Genomic DNA, 18911 nt, shown 5'->3' on the forward strand with positions numbered 1-18911 from the left:
TGTTTGTAACTGAGGTTGCCATCGGCCATGCTCAGCCTCTTTCCCCATGGATGGTCTTGCACATCAGCTTTGCCAGCAGCAATATAGTTACAGGTCAAAGTAGCTGCCCCTCCATGGGGAGTCATCACTTTGGGACAAAGGCAAAACTTGTAAATAAAGGGAAATAAACATACATAAACCCCTCATTAAAAAAATAAATAAAATCAAAAAAGTCATACCTACTGTGAGAGAGACAAGTAGCTCTTGTTCAGTAGATCAGAGCTACAAGTTGCTTAGGCTATTGATCAGCAAACAGTGCCACACCATTTCCACTGCTTCAGCATGCACATACCTTCCATGCAAGCCTAGCATTAATATCTAAAGGTCTGTTGACTTCATGGCGTCTCTGACATTCTTGTCTTTTGGGGGTCAAAGCACTTCATAGAGAACTTTGTTTTGCAGAGTCTGGAATGGGCTTAGGCATTTAAAAAAAAATCATGATAAATTTGGGGCAGCTTTCTCATACTGAAACTTCAGAGCAGTCATCCTGCGTCAAAGCAAAGGTCTGTGCAGTGTCATGTCTCCAGCAGTGACTATGAGTGGTGCAGAGAGGAGAGTGGAAAACATACACGATACTTTCCCTGTATATTCTCCCACCTTCTGCATGTTTTCAATCCAGGGACCTCCTGTGTGGGATGTGCTTGTCCAGTGTCCCTCTATGGATTTATTAGCCTTTAATTTGTCCAGTCTTTTTCTCAACCCAGGTAAAATTTTGCATCTTTCAGCAGAGTGCCACAGATCAACTCTCAGCTGTGCTCGAATCACCTCCTTTAATTTGTTCTGAGCATGGCTCCTGCCATGTATATTGGGTGAAACAATGAACGGTCAATCCCTTTTCGCCCTCTCCTTGTCACTCACCATCATTCCATAGATCTCCTTAATTTATCCTTCAGGTATCTTATTTTTTTTTCCCCAACCAGAGTCTACTTTGCTTACTTAGTCATTTCTTTATAGGAGCCATTTTTTTACATTTAATCTTCTTTACTGCCTTTCCTTGAATCCCTTCCATCATCTCTGTGTCTTTTCTGGAGATAAAGGGATCAGAAGGTAGTATTCAAGATGTAAGTGAACCCTGGTTTTATTCAGTAGCATAATAATATTCTCTTTTGCTTGCCCCTTGGTAATTGTTAATATTTAATTTGCTTATTCCACCACTACCGAGCAATGAACTGACATTTCATAGAACTATTATAATCCAAATATCTCACTCCTGAGTGAGCCTAGGGCCCATAATTTTATACGTGAAGTTCAGAACATTTTTCCTGCCATGAACATTACTTCACATTTGGCTACATTAAATTTAATTTGCTGTTTTATTGCTCATTCACTTAGTATCTTCATATCTTTCTGTAGGCCTTTGTTCTCACTACCCTGAATACCATCGTGTCACCTGTGCTTTCTCACTGCTCACCCCTTTTCTTAGGTTATCTATGGGCAGGTAGAGCAGCACATGTCCTCACCCAGATGCCTGGAGGAAAGCAAAAGGCCATCTCCTTGTTGCCTTGATTGTACAGACTCAAGCTTTCCAGGAGTCCTTCTCTAGAGATACTGTGTCATAGCTAAATCCCTTCATCAGAAGAAGTTGTTGCATTTCATCCTGGGGCATAGCTTTGAGGTTGGGCCATCTTCAGCCTTTGATACAGCGTTAGGTTAATTCATTCATTGGAAAAATACCACCAAGGCCTTCAGCTGACATTGAAAGCTACTGCAGGATGGGGTTGACTTGCAGCATCCTGAACCAAGGTGAAAACAGATGGCTGTGCCCTGGGCCAGCTGGAGCCTGCACAGATTCACACTCAGCTCCAGATTCAGTGAATTACTGAAATCCAACCTGGAGGTGTGAGGTTGATGAGTTCCTATGTCCAGGGTTTTGTGTGGAAAGGAAAGCTGGGGATGGAAGGAGGGTTTTAGAAGCTGATGGTTCCCTGACATCCAAGTTTACCAAGAGGATGAGACCTCTCTATTCACCTTCCCAAAAGGAACAGCTTCACACTTTTTTGTGTAGATCTATTATTTGCTCTCAAGAGGACAAAGCATATAAAAACCTGTGTAGGAGATCAAAAAAACTCATCTTCAAAACCTCACTTTGATTATTTAAATCAGAGAAGTTCATACAAGTTCTCCAATAGTTGGATGGAAATGCATCCCGGCTTGCTGCAGCTGGGTTGCAATCCCATGACCCATGTTTGTCATACATGTTCATAATCCACAGTTACTGAGGACTTGACCCCTTGGATAAACCAGTGGAGGTGACCCAGGCTTCCTTTTCTGGTGCGCTCCATGACCCAGGCATGCTTTTTGCCTCATACAAGAATAATCTGCCTGTTCTTCTCCCCGGACTCCTCAGCTCCCGTCTTTGCAAGCTGGGCTGGCCCAAACATAGCATCCTGGGACTAATTAGTCTCAGATCTGCTCTCTAACCCTTTCTTGTCAGCTTTTGGCTTTACTCATTAAACTTTGTGCTCTGTTTTTACACCCCTGTCTTTGTAAGTCAACCCTTACAGGGTGACTTTTTCCTACCGTCACCAACCACCTTCACCCCCGAGAAAACACTTCTGGGACCCAGTGTGTCCCCAAATAACATTTCAGCTTCTGAAAACCAGCATATTTTGCTGAAATCTCATTTTGGCAAAAACGTTCCAACTGTCTCCACTTTTCAGCTCTCTTCTGGTATCTTATTCCCAAATGGCAGAAGAAAACTAGGAAGGAAGTGAGGGGAAAATGTGGGTGTAGAAGAACATCCTGTTCTGCACAAATACCCTGGTGTGTTGTCAGATGGATGCTCTGCTTTAAATAGAATTCTTCTGCTTGCAAAGGCCAAAATAATAAATTCTCAGGAATTAGAAAAGATGGAAATAATGACTTAATAAAGAAAGTGTATGGACTTACTGCATTAAAGAATCAACCAAGCTAGAGCTTCTCATTATCACAAGCAACCTTATTTTCATGTGTACCTGTAATGCACATGCACAGAGGGTTTAGGAATGGTCCCTGGGGAACTCAGTGAAATGTTTTTTCTTGTTTATTGTATTTGAGAGCCTATTTCCATAAAAGAGGTCATCTGGGGTAAGCAACGTTAAAGCGAGAGTTAGAAGAGAGCCAATGGGATAGGTTCAGAGATTGCTAAGCTTTGACGAGTTTGAAGTTTTTCTGCTTAGGTCTGATTTTGTGACTCTGATTTCTACTATCCACTTTTTGCAAGGGGTTGAGTGAAGCAACTTTCTGTACTCTGGTGACCTTTTCATTTGCCATCAGTACTTTTTTTTACCACAGCCACACCAGCTGCTTCAGTTATCACTAGAACAAGGAGACTTTTTTTTTCTCATCTTCTGCACATTTTCTATATTTTAGAACTTTTCCCATTGTGCTTTGCTTTGAATCAGAAACTTCTAGTGCAATTTGAAGGAAAAATGGAAAGAGAGATACCTTTGTGTACAAAATACCCTGCAGTCTAGGAGTTAGGAAAATTCCACAGGACTTCCTTCAGCAAAGCAACTTTTTACATCAATAGCATTTTCCCCAAACTTCTGACCATTTCTCAAGACAGTTAGTATTGATCAGTAGAGGAATGGCTAAACTGAGTATTGCAACTGCAGGAGTCTAAGAGCTGGTATATCTCATATCTCAGCTATTTATTGTTGTGATAATGGAAGCCCAAGCCATGTAAAGCTGAGCCTGGGTGAGAACCCATGAACCTTTTCCTCCTCCTTGCTGTTGCCACTGGAACACGTGGTGTTTTTCTTGCCAGGTGCTTCTTGAGCAGGAATCAGGGAAGATATTATGTGTTCCCTTAAGCCATTTTCTTGTGCCTGACACGATTTTCTCCATCAGTTTTTAAATCATCTTGAGATTCATCTTTGTGAAGACAAAAATGAGCCTGTATTGGAGTCACAGAGTCTGTCACATGGACACAGCATTCTGACCATGGAAGATGTCTCCTGTTGTTTTCGCTGTGGCCAATACAATGCAGCTACAGGGACAGTGAAGGGGCACAAGTGACGTGGTTGCTCTGTGCTATTGCACAGAGGCATCCTACAGAAAAGGATCTTTAATTTCATATTTCAGTATGTAACACATAGCCTTTGTGCAGTAAGTGGGATGGGGAGGGGAGAAGTGATCACATGCTCGGTTCCAGTAAAGTTCTTCTTGTGGTCAGACTGGTTAGACAGTTGTATCAGTTAGAGGTGGACAAATGCATGATTCAATCGTGGTGAACCTCTGTTGGCCTGTACCGAGACAGCCTGAGCGCTGCTTGCTGTGGACCAGAGACAGGGACCTGCCAAAGGACAGTCATGTGTCCTTGTACCCAGCCTGCCCTTGTAGAAGCCGGAGCTTCCTGAGATCTCTGAATTTCCACACATGCCTGAGGAGATGAAGGCTTTCAGCAGTCAGGTCATCCTCTGCAAATACTTTCTAGAGAGCAGAGCATGTGAAATCCTGCCTGCAGTGAAACCCACGTGGCCCCTTGCAGCGGTGAGCAATGCATGCTAGCTCACTCACCAGCATACTGCATTATGGTTCCCTGAGTTTCAACTGCTTCCAACATAATACCCTCCAAGTATATTTCTTTGTGGTTTGATCCATGCTCATTAAAACACCCCTCCACTCAGACTGGTAAAGATAGACACTTCGTCAAAGCTTTAATGGAAGGGCAGCATGTGGATGATGAACAGGCTTTCTTTGCAGTAGACAAGCTTCGCATGCTGGGTTTATTTCTAGAGCAGCTAACCTATTGTCTGAGGTAGGGCCTTGTGTGAATGACAGTTGGTCCATCTGGAAAATGAATTACATGCCCTTCTTTGCTATTGAAACTATCCATCATATTGTGTCCCAAATGGTCTGTCATGTTGTTGTCTAGTAAAACTCGGCCATCAGAGGCAGCTTTTGCTCGGATGCTGATGCTAGATGTCTAAAAATGTGATTTCAGCTATAACTCTGCGGACATTTAGTTGGAATTTATGACTAGAGGTCCCTCTAAGCTCCATCAACTCTATCCATCTCACACCTTTATAAATAATAATGGTCTTCAGTATCTGAATCCTTTAGGACAGCCTTGTGGGTTTGTTTCTAGTGTCTGGAATACATCATATGCAAGATTTCACTCCGAGATTTCAAACTGTGTTGGCACATATTAAATAAATAAAAACAGTTTGGCATAGTAATGTGGACACCTTGGAAGGCAGTCTGGTGAACTTGGCACTGTTTAGGATGCAGGACACTTCAGCACTACTCCCGGCCATACCAAGACTTTCAGTATTTCTCCTTTTTGTGCCTCAGTTTCCTTTCTATTTGGTTCCCAGCCAGCATTAACCAAAATCCTTGAAGGATCCCCATTGGGTTTAGCTTCAGTTGGATCAGGTCCACCAGTACCTTACCAATATACGGGGTGCTGTGAGAGCTACAGGCAAATAGTGCTAAGCAAGCAGAAATGTCACCTTTTCTCCATTGACTTAAATGGGAGCAGATGTGTGGAAGAACAGCAAGCACGTAAGATCATGCTTTAGACTTTCCATAAATACAGTAAAAGGAAGGGTCTGGCCCTGAGAAGGGCTTAGCATCCTGGACAGGGATGCTGCAGACATGAAGCGTTTGAGAGGTGGGAGGACATTTCAGAGGGGGTGCCAGGGTGTTTGCAAAGTCAAACCCTGCAGGATTATTTAAGTTTATTCCCCTTCATACATAACCTCAGCAGTCACCACGACACTTACTGTAGTCTGATGCCTTGGGGAATGGGTAAGGGAATCTATTAATATACTTAGGAAAAAATTAGTATCCAAACAACTTTTGTTTCCTTGTTTTTTACACATCTGTGCTCTCCTCTGTCACTAGCTGCAGCACAGAGCCTGATATGCTCCACAAAGAGCTATTGATGGTGTGCTTGTGTGAATTGGCCCAGCACCGGTCACAGCCAACTTCTGTGGGACCTGCTGCCCCCGTTTTACAATACGCTCCAGTGTGCTGAGCCATTTGTGAAAGGTCAGAAATGAACAGAGAAATGGACTGGAGTCAAAAACAAGTAGTCCTATAAATATCAGTCATAGTCAAAGGCAGTTTATTCCATTCCTCCCCTCTCTCTCCCTCTGTGTGTGTCTCTCCCTCCCTCTGTTGTGGTTTCCCAGATATAACTCCATGTTTCTGACTGGGGAGCTCTGAAAGGAAAGCAGCACGCACATTGCAGCTTCTGCTCCCATCTTGCACACATGGAATAATCCTCAGTCCGACAAGCAGGACTGACAGCCAGCACAGAGTCCAGGCATCATCTGGACTTACATGTTAAGTTCTGATTTCTTGGATTTTCTTTATCTATGAGAAACTCATTTGCTACAGTTTGAGAACTAGCTTTGGCCACAGACAGTTTGGATTGGGACTCCTGAGGGCTCTTCTCCATCCAGAGCTAACGTTTGAATTCACAATGACTTTAGCAGCTAAATTAGAGGACATTGAAGTGACGCTGGAGCACCTACTAATGGATGTGTTCGTAAGTAAGCTATAATTTCCTTTTTAAATAATCCAGAAGGCATCATACAAATTTAATGGTGTATTCAAGTGTTGCACTGACTTAATTCCGTTACATTTAATGGTAAACTCTGTGTCCAACACTACCGATGTGCTGTGGTATAGGTAAAGCATCTACTGCAAGTGGTCGTGTGCAAAACTGGAACAGTGTGACTCCAGGGCAGGATATCTTCTGCACTGCGTTTGTGTATCACCTATTTTGATGAAGCACATGAAGAGGAGGAAAGATTTGGTCAGAACAGTTGGAGGAATACCTGTGTAAAAGAGGTGCACTGACAGAACATTTATACTGTGTATTGCTTAGCATGTGTCCTTAGCTTTAGGATTTTGACAGCTATTAAATTACAGTCTTTTACAACTTTGGCTTTTGGGTTAGTTTTGTAAGAGATGGAGGAACAAGCAAAAATAGTCAAGATTTTTCAAGAAAATCAAGTTTATTCCTCCTGGATATGTCAAACACTTTAAACCAGTGTTAATCTCAAATTGCTTTCTTGCAATCATCAAAGCTCAGTGAAGCAATGTATGATTTGCTTCTGCACATCTGAGATAAGAATCTGTCTGTATAATCTCTTTTTAAAGGTTTCTTGAAAATATCAGCACATTTCAAAACAGAATCATGTTTTTTCCAACACAACTTGTTGGGTTTTGCCTAAAGGTCAGAGATGGCCAAGTTCTGGAAGTTTTTTAGGGGGTGGGGGGAAAACAATGATGAGGGATTACCAGATCATTTATCTTCTTCAAAATAAAAATCATGCCAAGGTGATCCATACTCTCTGAATTCAGGCTATAAGAAATAAGATGGCAAGTGACATTCTGAATTTTCAGAAGAGTATTTTGGCATCTCTTAAATGAAATGCTTCACATTTCAGGGTCTAGTGAAGAGGAATCTTAGGCATCAACCACAAAAGTGAAGAGCAGGAGAGCTTGCCAGCTTTCTAGCCTGTGGTCCAGTTACTAAGGTGTCCATCTGTGCTGTGAAATGGATTCAAGTCTCTCTGGGCTGGTGCCTCCCCTCAGCGCCTTGGGGAGTGCCCTGTCCCCTTCCCCACAGGTTGCTGAGATAGGGGGCATAGGCAAATAGTTGGAGGCTGCCCTGTCAAAGCCTCTATGTAGGGTATGAAATACTGGAATACTCTCGGCTGTAAGATTTGAATCAACCCAACAATTACTTGCTACTCTGGGTTCAACTCCCATTCCCAGCTCTGACTACCATGCATCCCAGAGAAAATCCCTATGGGTTTAAATCCCCATGACAAGCAAAGGTGCAATATCCGCATCCCATGACCACAGCAAGTTAGTCTGCGTGGGAAGGGGCCACTGCTTTCTTTGGACTATTTGCAGTTGCTGTAGAAAAAACTTGGCACCATGATCCCTCTTGGTCTATTTGTAGCTCAGGATCACTTCATCAAGCTGGGTGCTTGACACCTGGGAGACTGAGAGCCTCCATGGGGCAGGTGTCATTGAACAGTGGGGTGTTTAAAGGCATTTTGTCACAGGGTGGCTCCAAGCAGTAACTGAGAGACTTCCAAGACCTAGAAAGCCAGGGCTGACTGAGCTGATTGAGGCTGAGCGAGCCAAAGCTACAAGCCTACACATCTGGTTATGTTTGAAGAACATGAAAAGCCTCTTGCCCTGCTGGGAACCACCCAGCCCTATGAGAGAGGTCATAGGGAGGCATTTCTCCTATGGATCTTCATGCCATTGTGAGCACTGTTTTGGAGTTGTGTCTAGGCTTTGTCTAGCCTTATGTTCACCTCTTGCCTCCATCCAAGTTTTTATCCTCATGGGTTTTGGGTTTCTTTGTAATGAGGGTGGCAGTAGACCAAATAAAATATGGGCCAAATTCTCCAGAGCTGCAGGTGGCCTCAGTCTGTGAAACCAATGGATCTTTTCTCAGGTTGTGCTTTGAACTGGTCCCTCAAATGTGTAATTCCAGAAACGCAGTGAGATGTCCCCAGCTGTAACGTTGCAGTCACAGCTGAAATTGTGATGCAGGGACATGTCTATGCAGTGCCATGCTGTGCCACGCTGGAGCCCCAGCTGGTTCTGGAAGAGCTGGTGTGTCTGTGCAGCATTGTGCAGGGGCACACTGCACTAGTGTGGCTGCTTCACCCCCCTTGTCCCTCTGCAGAGCCTTGTGCTGGAAGACTCATGGGTAGCATGTCCAGGCTCCACGTCTCACTTTGACTATCAGGACTGTGAATCTAATCTAGCTTCTATGCAGATCAAGGAAATAAGTGTTCCCTGAAGAGAAAACATGTTTTCAGCCAGTTGGGCTCTCCTAAAAACTACCTAGGAATTACGGCAGGAAGAATTTTGAATAATCTAGACCAATTATTCAAAATGCAGAATCATTTTGTCCTACACGATCAGGCACAATATTCAGGCTTTACTCATACATCACATTGCCTTGCGGCTACGTTGGATCTTAAACTACCTGTCCATTGAGCAGTGCTAAAAATAATTTCTACTACTGGATACAGAAAAGTAAATATGAAACAAAGAAGGACAAAACATAAACCTCTGGCTGTTATAGATCATTCTAGCAACCAGGTTTGTCAGAGGTCATTAATCCATTACCAAGTGTTTTGCCATTACCAAGACTAGTACTTGGGTGAGCAGCGTAGGGCCAGACTACAGGGCTGAATGGGCTGCAGGCGGATGGATGCCAGGTAACAGGACCCTCCTGGGAATTATCTTGAAGCCTGCTCTTTGCCATGCATCTTCATCTCTGTCAGGTTTATTGCTCTAAGAGTGAAGCCATCTGTCACCGTAATGCTCCTCTTCCAATTCTCCAGTGCCCTCCACTACTCCAAAACAGGCGATTACTACAAAATTGGGAAACTGTGGTCTGTGGAGACTTGTCTTGTCTTTATTTTCCCTTTAAGAAACCTAGTTTTAATGCTTGTTGGACCACAGGGGCAGTAAGCCATTCCCCAGTCAGTGGACCCTGACAAAGCCCACTTTAACAGCTCATACCAAGCTAGCAAGCCCATTTTAGCACAGTGTAGAGAGAAAGGTTATAGTAGACAGCAAATGAGAAATAACCACTAGTTTCTAAAGAAAACTGAGCCCTACCTCAGCTCAGAGTAGCCAATCTTGATGTAATTTGGCTTCTGCAGGAATACAGACTGAAGAAAGACTATAGGATCGGGACAGTTTTTTCTCTGGACAAGGTTTTTAGCTTAGTTGTCCTGCAGGAACTCACCTGGAGTGAGTTCAGCAGAATTTCACAGGGAGGACAACAAGTCTTGGCAGCAGATATATTTAAAACTTCTGGAAAGCTAATATTTCATGGCAACAATTTTTGGTTTGGTTTGGTTTGGTTTGGTTTGGTTTGGTTTGGTTTGGTTTGGTTTGGTTTGCGGAGACTGGAGATTTGCATCCACATGGCATGAGCTGCCACTTCCTTCCAGGACATGGTGTACTCGCAGCTGTCAGAGAAGCAGCTGTTGATACACTGACACTTCCTTTCCCCTATTACCAAAGGGTGTTGGAGAGCTTTGCTGGGCTCTGCGAGGTGAGATAAAAGGGAAGCCTCCAACATGACATTTCATAATTAGCTGTCAGCACTGGTGGGCTGCCACTGAGCTGCTTGACGAGCTGGGACTTGGCTGTCTGGAAAAACCCGGGCAGGGAGGCAGTGCAGGGACAAGCTTAACTGGTCCCTTGGGTGTGCTAAGGGGAAAAGGAAGTCTGGGTAAGAAACACAGGCTCTGAATCCTTGCTTCAGTGCTTGCAAAAGGCATCCCTGAGCCAAACCTTCCTTGCTTCTGCACACGCTAATTATTCTTGTGCAGTCTGTGAAAGGAGACCTTTGAGGTACACCTCAGGACCAACCTTGCTGATTTCCAAGCCTTGCCTTAGGCACAGCTAGAGTGAGCCTCCATGATGCACCACGCCCAGCATTACTGGGGTACTTTTCTTGGGATGTTTGGGAATGAGGTGGGATATGGAGCCTGCCCCACTGTGGGATGCTTTCCTTTGCATTATGCATGTGGCTTTAGACCTGGAATAAACAGTATCCCAAACAAACAGGGAAAGAGATAATAATCCTGGCGGAAATGTGAGCCTGAAGTAATCAAATATTATCTGGCCTCAAAAAGGAGACTGATTCCTGCAGGCAGATGTGATGGGGATACAGTGGATATCCCAGGAGAGGAAGAGAGCCTTAGAAGAAGTCCTTAAACCATGAACCCTGGCCCACTCCAAATACAACTTGGGAAACGACAGGCAATTTATCTTCCATGGTTCATGGGGTCTTAGACACCATCCAAGCCTGCCAAACCACAGTACACTCCATAGCTCCATCTACATTCCTGCAGACATCTATTTCCACAGCTGGCTTCTCAGCTTTCCTCCCACCACACTGCATATAAAAATATATACATACATATATACACGTATATATAAAATTACACATTTTTATATAGAGATGTATATAAAAATATCTGTGTATAAACATAGGAGACTTTCTGATGAAAGTGACATTCATGAGGACAACCTGGCATGGAGAGGGGCTGTGGTTGCTTTGCTCTGGGTGGATGTAGCAATCAGGAGTTGCTATGCTCCAGCCTGAGCAACAGCTGCTCTTCTCCCTCCCCACATTGTCAAGTCCTGGCAGAATTAACACCAAAATAGTAAGATTATGAAACTAAATCTCTGTTTCTAATACCATAACTTAGTCAGAGGAAGTCAGAGGAAATTACCTGGGATGCTGCAAGTATTCTGGCTCATTCTTCTGCCAGCTAGTGATGAACAGGAATTAAGGTCTGAATCAAACTCCTGTATCCAGCCAGACCTAAAGCTGATTATTTGAAGGAGAAGGACACAAACCTTAGCAATGAAGGGTCCAGAATGAGGGTCAGGTTCCTTGGCCAGAGGGTGCCAAGAGGAGGCAGGGCTCCTTGGCAAACCTGGGCAATGGGGATGGCGCCATGAGGTGGACAAGGCCACCACATCCCAGTAAGGATCTGAAGTGGTCACTACTGATGCCCACATATTCCAGCTCTTAAAACCAAGCCCTCAACACTGGTAAACAGTAGCCATTCTCATAGCTGGTACTGAGCACAAGCGGAGAAAGGAGGGGTGCAGGAAGATGGTTGTGACAAACTTGCTTTGACCGCCATTTGCGCAGCGAACCCTGCACACAGCAGGCTCCATCCCCACTGCAATCAAACAACATTCTTGCAGTTACTATCGACTCCTGGTGTCTGTGTTACATTTTTCTTAATAACCATTTCAATAATAAGACATTATCAACGAGTAAAGTGATCCATTAACCTTTATAGCAGCAATAAATTGTGTGGCTTTGCCAGGCTGCCAGGACTTGCTAATCGAAGAGCAAGCAGAAAGTTCATACTTGGAGCAGTCGCAAATCATGCATAATGCAAAAGCATGGGTGCTATCCTCACTCTCTGCAATATAAAGGGTATTTCCATGTGTTTATTTATCAGAGAAATCAGTTCTTTGCAGCAGCTCCTAATGTGTTTCTCTCTGGAAACAGCAGCAACCTCTGGTTTATCCTCAGCATCTGGTTTGCAAGAGATTTAAAGCCTCATCTTCCACTGCTGGAGTCAGCCTGAGTTCTGCTGTGTGGTGGGTAGGAGCAGAATCAGGCCCCTTGCCCTGCACTAAAAGCTGAGGTTGCCCAGGCTGATTGTGACATTAAAGAGATCCAATTAGGTAGCTGTTTGTCAGGTTCTATTTAGACACTTTTGAAAATAAGAACAAAAAAATGATCCTGCCATGTCTTTCCAATGAACAATCTAGTCCAGCATCACGTCTCAGGCAGCAGACAACATCAGGTGCCTACAGTATAAGAACAAGGCAAGTACATAGCCAGTCTCCACAATCATCAGTTGTTTGCAGTCGGGGGTTTCCTGACCCAGAAGTGGTATCTTCAAATTTAGCAGCCCACAGTAGATGTTCTTTCGTTAATTTGTTGAGTCATTTTTTTGAACACAGCTCAGGGACCTGTCTTACTAGGCACAGCTGCCATGAAGGGTCCTAGAGTGGAAGAAAAGCCATAGTGTTGTGCTGCAGCACAGTGCCATCAACCGCAGATAACTCCTAACCTCGCTCCCATGAGAGTCAGGTCACACTGTTGACCCTCAGAAAGCCTCTACTGAACAGAAGAGCTTTGTGGAGCAGTCTGGGCTTGCTCACCCATGCCGAACAATGCACAAAAAAAAAAGACAGTGAGATTGAAGAGCTGGGAGTGCGAGTGCCCACAGGGATGTTAGCAAAGGCAAGGTAATTAAATACAGCTACCAAGGGACACAGCAGAACTTCTGATAGCTGGAGAGGTAGATCAAGAGTGGCCAGTTATCAAGTTTATTTTATAATCAGTGGGGAGACATTGACATTTTTAGGTGTCGTTCACCCCCCAGTAAAGTAGGCAGTTGAAGTACCTTGCAAGTGCACATTTCTCTTCACTGATGACAAAATGAGTCCAGATGACACTCTCAGATGAAAGTTAGGAGAGGTAAATTCCACCCCAGATGTATCCTACAACTAAGGCAAGGTGTTGTTACGGCTTAGCAGACACAGGAGAGCTGGAGCGATAAAATGTAAGCTGATAGGAATTACTGAGAGAGACTCCAAAGCTGAAGATCCAGGGAGTCAGACAAACTTTTCACATTTCTTCATATGTCCATATAAACCTACAAAGCTCAGAACATAAGCAAATTGACTTTGTATTTTGCCAGTGTTAGCAATTCCTCCTTCAATTTTGTGCAAACCCAGTTTTCTCCTCACCCAGACAAAAGCCATTATTATTCCCTGCCTGTGAGACCTCAGCTACAAAACTAAGTTTGCCTGAGATGTTGTTTACAGCCTGGCAAGACTTAAAAAAACCGCCTCCTAATGTCTCTCGTGAGTCTTCTGCTTCCCTCCTTTCCTTAGGGACATGTTGGCTTCTTTAGGGACATGTGGCTTTCTCTTGGGGCAACGTAAATCTCTCTCCCTCCCTCGCATAGACACATATGCTTTCCCACAATATATTAAGATTAATCAACACAGCGTAACAAGGATCAAGGATGAAATTTTGAAAGAGGGAAAATTATACAGAACAAAGAAGCATTTATCTTCACATTGTTTGACATAGTCCATGTGTCACATATCCTGTTTAAACCTTAAATATAGCTCAAGGCTAAGTACCTTCCATGATGTGCTAAGCAAACCCCTATTTCTTCAGGAGCTGAAGCAAATCAGCAGTGCTAAGCACTACACGGGAATAGCCGGCTCACATTTTAAGACTTGATACTGAGATGCACCAAGTATTTGCACCGCCCTTGCAGTCGCTGGGATTTGCAGACTTTAGACCAGATCCCTGATAGAAATATTGCACAGTCATACTCCTGCTGAGCACATGATTCCTTTTGAATGCATCGCATCCAGCCTCTGCTACACATCCACAATGTGGGAATGTGGTGGTGTTGCCAAATATCTCCTCTTCTGTTTATATAAGCCCTGGAAGTCAGAGGTGGCCTCTGCGATCCCTTCGTGATGTTTACAGGGGCGTGTCTCCAGGGCAATGGGGTCAGGCAAGTTCCCTCCCTAATTAATTACTGTCTTTCTGAGTTATGTGGGAAAAGAACTGACCTATCGGCACACTAAAACACAAGGGAAATGTTCTTCCATCTAGCAGAGGCCCCCTTGCTATCTGCTGCTGTTCTCTGGCCAGGGTTTTCCAGGAGCCCGTCTGCCTGGATGCACAGAGGCTGGGACCGCTTTCCCCAGCGAGGACCATACACAGGGCGGCGGGTGGGGAGGAGAACTTGAGGTGAGATGGAGGCTGATCCTGAAGAGTGTGCCTGGTGGCAGTAGGGGAAGAGGAAGGATGCAGGTTGCTCTGTCCCCTTTCCTGAAGACATTTTCTGGGGTGTCTACATCTATGCCATGTCTTTCACTAGAGGCTGTGCCAAGAACTTGCTGGCTTGGTGGACACATCAACTGATGGATCTAAGTGCTTGGCTGGGTAAATGCTCAGCAGGTGACATCCTGGTTTCACACACTGCTCTGCCAGCCATTGCCCATGACGTGCAAGGCTGAAGTACAAAAAGCAACAGATGAGTGGCCTTGTGGATATTACTGTTGGAATGCCAATGAATGAGGAAATTTAGGAACATCTAACATTATATTCTGAGTTAACCTATCACAATGTGCATCAGATATGAACTTCTCTGAGTCCAGAAGTGCTTGGTTCTGAGTTTCTGTTTAGGCTTGTGCTAGTCAGACCTACTAACACGTCTAAGAACTGCAGGTAGTTAAACAATCTTGCTCCTGCACAAAGCAAAGCTGTCATCTCTGTTGGTACAAATGATGGACATGCTGCACACGCAGTCCAGCATCGTGCTAATCACTGCTTAACCCAGAGCACCAAAACAGTAAAACAAAGAAAGAATCTCTGTTCAAGTGTGGGGTTGACCTTCATATTCAGCCTGGATTGCTGCACCCAGCAAAGGCACTCGCATGTGCTGAAGCAGCACCACCTGCCCAGAGGAGACAGGGACGCGTGATGGTCTGCGTGGCCCCCAGATGTGACACAGCCTTGCCGCACACAGGGAAGCCCCCGGCTTTCCGTGGCTGGGGACTGCGAATGTCCTCTCTCACCCTAGCAGGCTGCTGGGTGATTGCCAGCTCTGATGGAAAAGGCTCATATGGGAATGGAGCTCCACCCGGTATGTTTTCCCACATCCCTCCTCAGGCTAGAGTGATCATAACTTTTCTTTGTAAAACACCACATAAGGCTGGAAAATTGTTTTTACTCTAAGGCAAGCTGGATTTGCAATGACAACCTGTGCTTATCTTTCACTCCCAACAAGGCAATTTCCTTTACAGTCTGATTCTGGGTGCAATAAAACATAAGCTAAGTCTCTGTAGGGATTGCAACCCCAAAGCATCTCCTTGTTCTCCTTGTCTTCTTATTGCTTTGCCATGCCTTAACAAACCATCTCGGGAGGATTTCTTACAGTGGGAAGTAAGAAATTCCACCAAGATTAACAGGAGCTGCTAAAGAGCTCAAATACAAGTGGTTTCCCCATCAGGACCCCAGGGAAGAATTTGGCTTTGCTATTGATGGAGACCATAGATATCATCCAGGATGGAAAATAGTGTCAGGAGCTGCAAGTTATCCTTGTTCTCCTCTTATTCTGTTGCCATGCTCATGTCTTCATGGAGAAGGGAACTTAAGTGGGTTTTTCTGTACTGAGTGACTTTTCAGTTTTACAAAACAGTGTCTTACTGATAGATCTGATAGTTACTGCGTACTGCGTTCCAGTCTGTGCCGCTGCTATCCCTGGTTTCCATTCGCTGATCTCCTCTGGGCATACACTGACTTGAAACTTGACTCCTCTGTTGCAAATATAAGACACGCTTTGCAGCAGTAAATGATTTCTTTCTCCTTTTCATTAAGTACCAAAAAAAAAAAAGTCTAGTCTAAATAGCAATCTATTGGAATGTACTTTCCTCTGATGCATTGTTACCGCAAACCACTGTTCCTGGCAGCCTGCAATTAGTACTGAAAAGCATTCACTCTTTTAAAGAGTTTCGTCTTTCAGCAGTTAGTAAATACAGCGTGTCTCTTTTGAGGGTCTGTGCTGGCAAGGCCAGGAGGTTCCCTTAAAATAGTTTGTCTTTTATTTCCTACTGTGCATTTCAGTCGGCGATTGACTCTGCAGACAATGCAGTTGAATGAAGCCTCAGTGATGAGTCTGGTCATCTTAATCTGCCTCTGCAGTCAGCTACAAGAGAGGGGGCTCTCCAGAGGGAAATTCAGAATCTGATGGGCTGAGGGGCTCATCATCTGCCACAAACACCTAAACTGCGTCTCTGAGGACAACTAGAAAAACCCTCATGAGAGCCTGTTTTACATTACCCATCCTATAGGGAATCTAGCAAACTAATCCTAACAGACTACCCTATACACTTGCCTACCCACGTACCTTAAACAGCTCTAAAAATAGAAAGCCAAAATCTCATGCTTCTAGATGATTTCCACAGTCCTGGTGGTTCTGGTTTGGCTTCCTGTCTCCAGGTTCATACCAACTGGGAAATGAGGAATGAGACAGAAGAAAGTGTCATAGTGGGTCCAGGTCTCCAGTTTTATGTGGTTTCTGTGGAGGATACCTGTCGAGTTGTGCCTGGGGTGCTGCACAGTGAGGGAGGGAGGAGTGAGGCCCATTGGGATATGCAGGGATCTTGTTGGAACTGGTTCCACTACCATGCAAATCAATGGATTTCTTCGACTTTTCACATGTGCAAGAGGTTTCCTGCAAAGAAGTGTATTTGTATTATTATTATTCAGCTGCCTTGAGCAATATGCAGATTTACATTTCATTTGCAAGACCTAAAAACCTACACAAAGAACTTGTGGTTCATGGAATTGACTGAACAACTGTCCCCTTGCCCCTACGGAGAAACTGTGTCTATGTGGTGCCTCATGCTGGCACCGCTAGACTGTCTGCCTCTGGTCCCGGAGCTCGGCTGCTCCTGTGCAGAGGCGGAGATGTGTGTTACAGCTCTTTGTCCCCTCTAGTGGATAAAGTTCCATCTACAAGTTCTATGAGTGGGACCTGAGGAGGACCTTGATTGCAGGAATGTGAGAGCTTCTGGGGAGGGGGGCTGGCGTGAGCAGGAGTCCCCCCAGCCCAGGGCTCCAGATCGAGTGAGCAGGGAGACCTTTACTGCTCTGCTGTCATACGGGGCACTCACCCCCAAGGTCCTGACTCAGACATGACTCAGTTTTTGTTCAGGCAAAGCTCCCAGTGAGGCAGATCGTGGTCGCTTTTGCCCTCTTTCTCCACCGGTAGGTCCCCAGTGGCTCTGCTGATGCAGGCAAGGGTTCCCTGTAGGCAGCTGGGAAATGCCAGCCAACGCATGCTTAAACAGGCAGGTATCCCGTGAGAGATCGGGGGGCATTAACAATAATAAAAAACCCTGTAAGAAGCAAACACCCTAACTCTGCACCTATTCCACATAAAGAACCTATATAAGTCAGTCATGCTTAAGATATTTCCATCTTTTCCTGCCTCTCTCGCTCTCTTTAGCAAGAGACATATGGAACTAATTTTGAACAAAGGCTGATTGTCTTAATATTTACAGTTTCCCACATCAAGCTGCTGGATTTTTTCTTTGACTGGTTTTAATGCATGTGCATATGCTGAGCAGATACAGAGTTTCTCCTCTTTGTTTTGAACGGTTGCTTTAATGTCATGTCCCTAACACCTTCATCCTGGCTCTTGGACTTCAATCAAAACAAAGTATTTTTAGTTTTGCATTAAAATGAGAACAATACATCGAAAAGGGGTTGGCTCCACAGCTCAGCAGATTTTGCTCTCCCAGCTAGACTGCTCCAAGGAAAAGTGGGTAAGCCAAAGTCTTTTCCATTTTACTAAGCAAATTCAGAATACCACTATGGAGCTGGTGGATTGAGAAATTCCCACTTTGCACACATTAACTCTAAACTACATCTGGACCAGTCCCTGTAACTGAGCATGGAGATGAGCACAACATGCAAAACACAGAATCATACCTGGCTGCTTTGGGATAACTCCTGGTGTTGCAGAAAGTCTGTGAGAAGGGAAAGACTCTTTCCCGTTTCCAAAACACTTGTGTACAATTTAAAGTGTAAATATAGTTTCAAACTTTTCTTCCAGAGAAAGGAAGTATATTGTCTACTAGTCTTTAATGTGGTTTTATAAGAGAAAAAAGAAGTAGACATTGAGACTGACTTTGTGAAGACAACACGTCACAGTTACAGACATCTCTAATGTAATGATTTTTATAAGTACACATAGAGGCTGCAGGTGTCACCAAGCAGGCTTTCACTGATGCATATGTGTACAGACACGCGTGTGAGTGGTAACGTATGTTCTTTCTACATATGTATGTACTGCACTACGCCACACAGACCACGGAGCCTGAACCAGTGCTTGTGTGTAGCTGAGCAGCCCAGAGGATCTGTTCAAGCCCTGTGCTCTGGGGATGCGCTTTCCAACATCTAGGAGAGAGTAATATCTGAATGTAGGATTTAACATTAATCTCTGCACCAGATGGTGATACACCAGATATTCTTTTTAAGGTGAACATGTGATCTACTGTACAGCAAACCAGAGGGGTCTGCAGTCACATGGCAAAATGTATAATAACTCTGATAGAGCTTTGATTAGACAACTGACCTGGTTACCATCTGTAGCAACAAGAAGCGAGCTTGACATTTTTGGAACATTCTCCCCAGAAGCTTAATTCTTCCACCTCTGTGGCACAGCAATCCTGCTGAGCAAACTACACCGAGAAACAGAAGGAAGCTAAAGATACGCTGCTTGGAGCATGTTGTTAAGGTTACAAGGCTT

At 44.4% G+C, this 18911-nt stretch overlaps 1 protein-coding gene across 1 annotated transcript in view; it reads left to right on the top strand.

The window, feature by feature from the left end:
• FRMD4A (FERM domain containing 4A) overlaps positions 1 to 18911 on the top strand; it is a 383005-nt gene that overhangs the window by 152892 nt on the left and 211202 nt on the right. The gene's annotated exons all lie outside the window — the stretch shown is intronic.

The sequence above is a fragment of the Phalacrocorax aristotelis genome, chromosome 1, assembly GCF_949628215.1.
Source record: "Phalacrocorax aristotelis chromosome 1, bGulAri2.1, whole genome shotgun sequence".
Classification (NCBI taxonomy): Eukaryota; Metazoa; Chordata; class Aves; order Suliformes; family Phalacrocoracidae; genus Phalacrocorax; species Phalacrocorax aristotelis.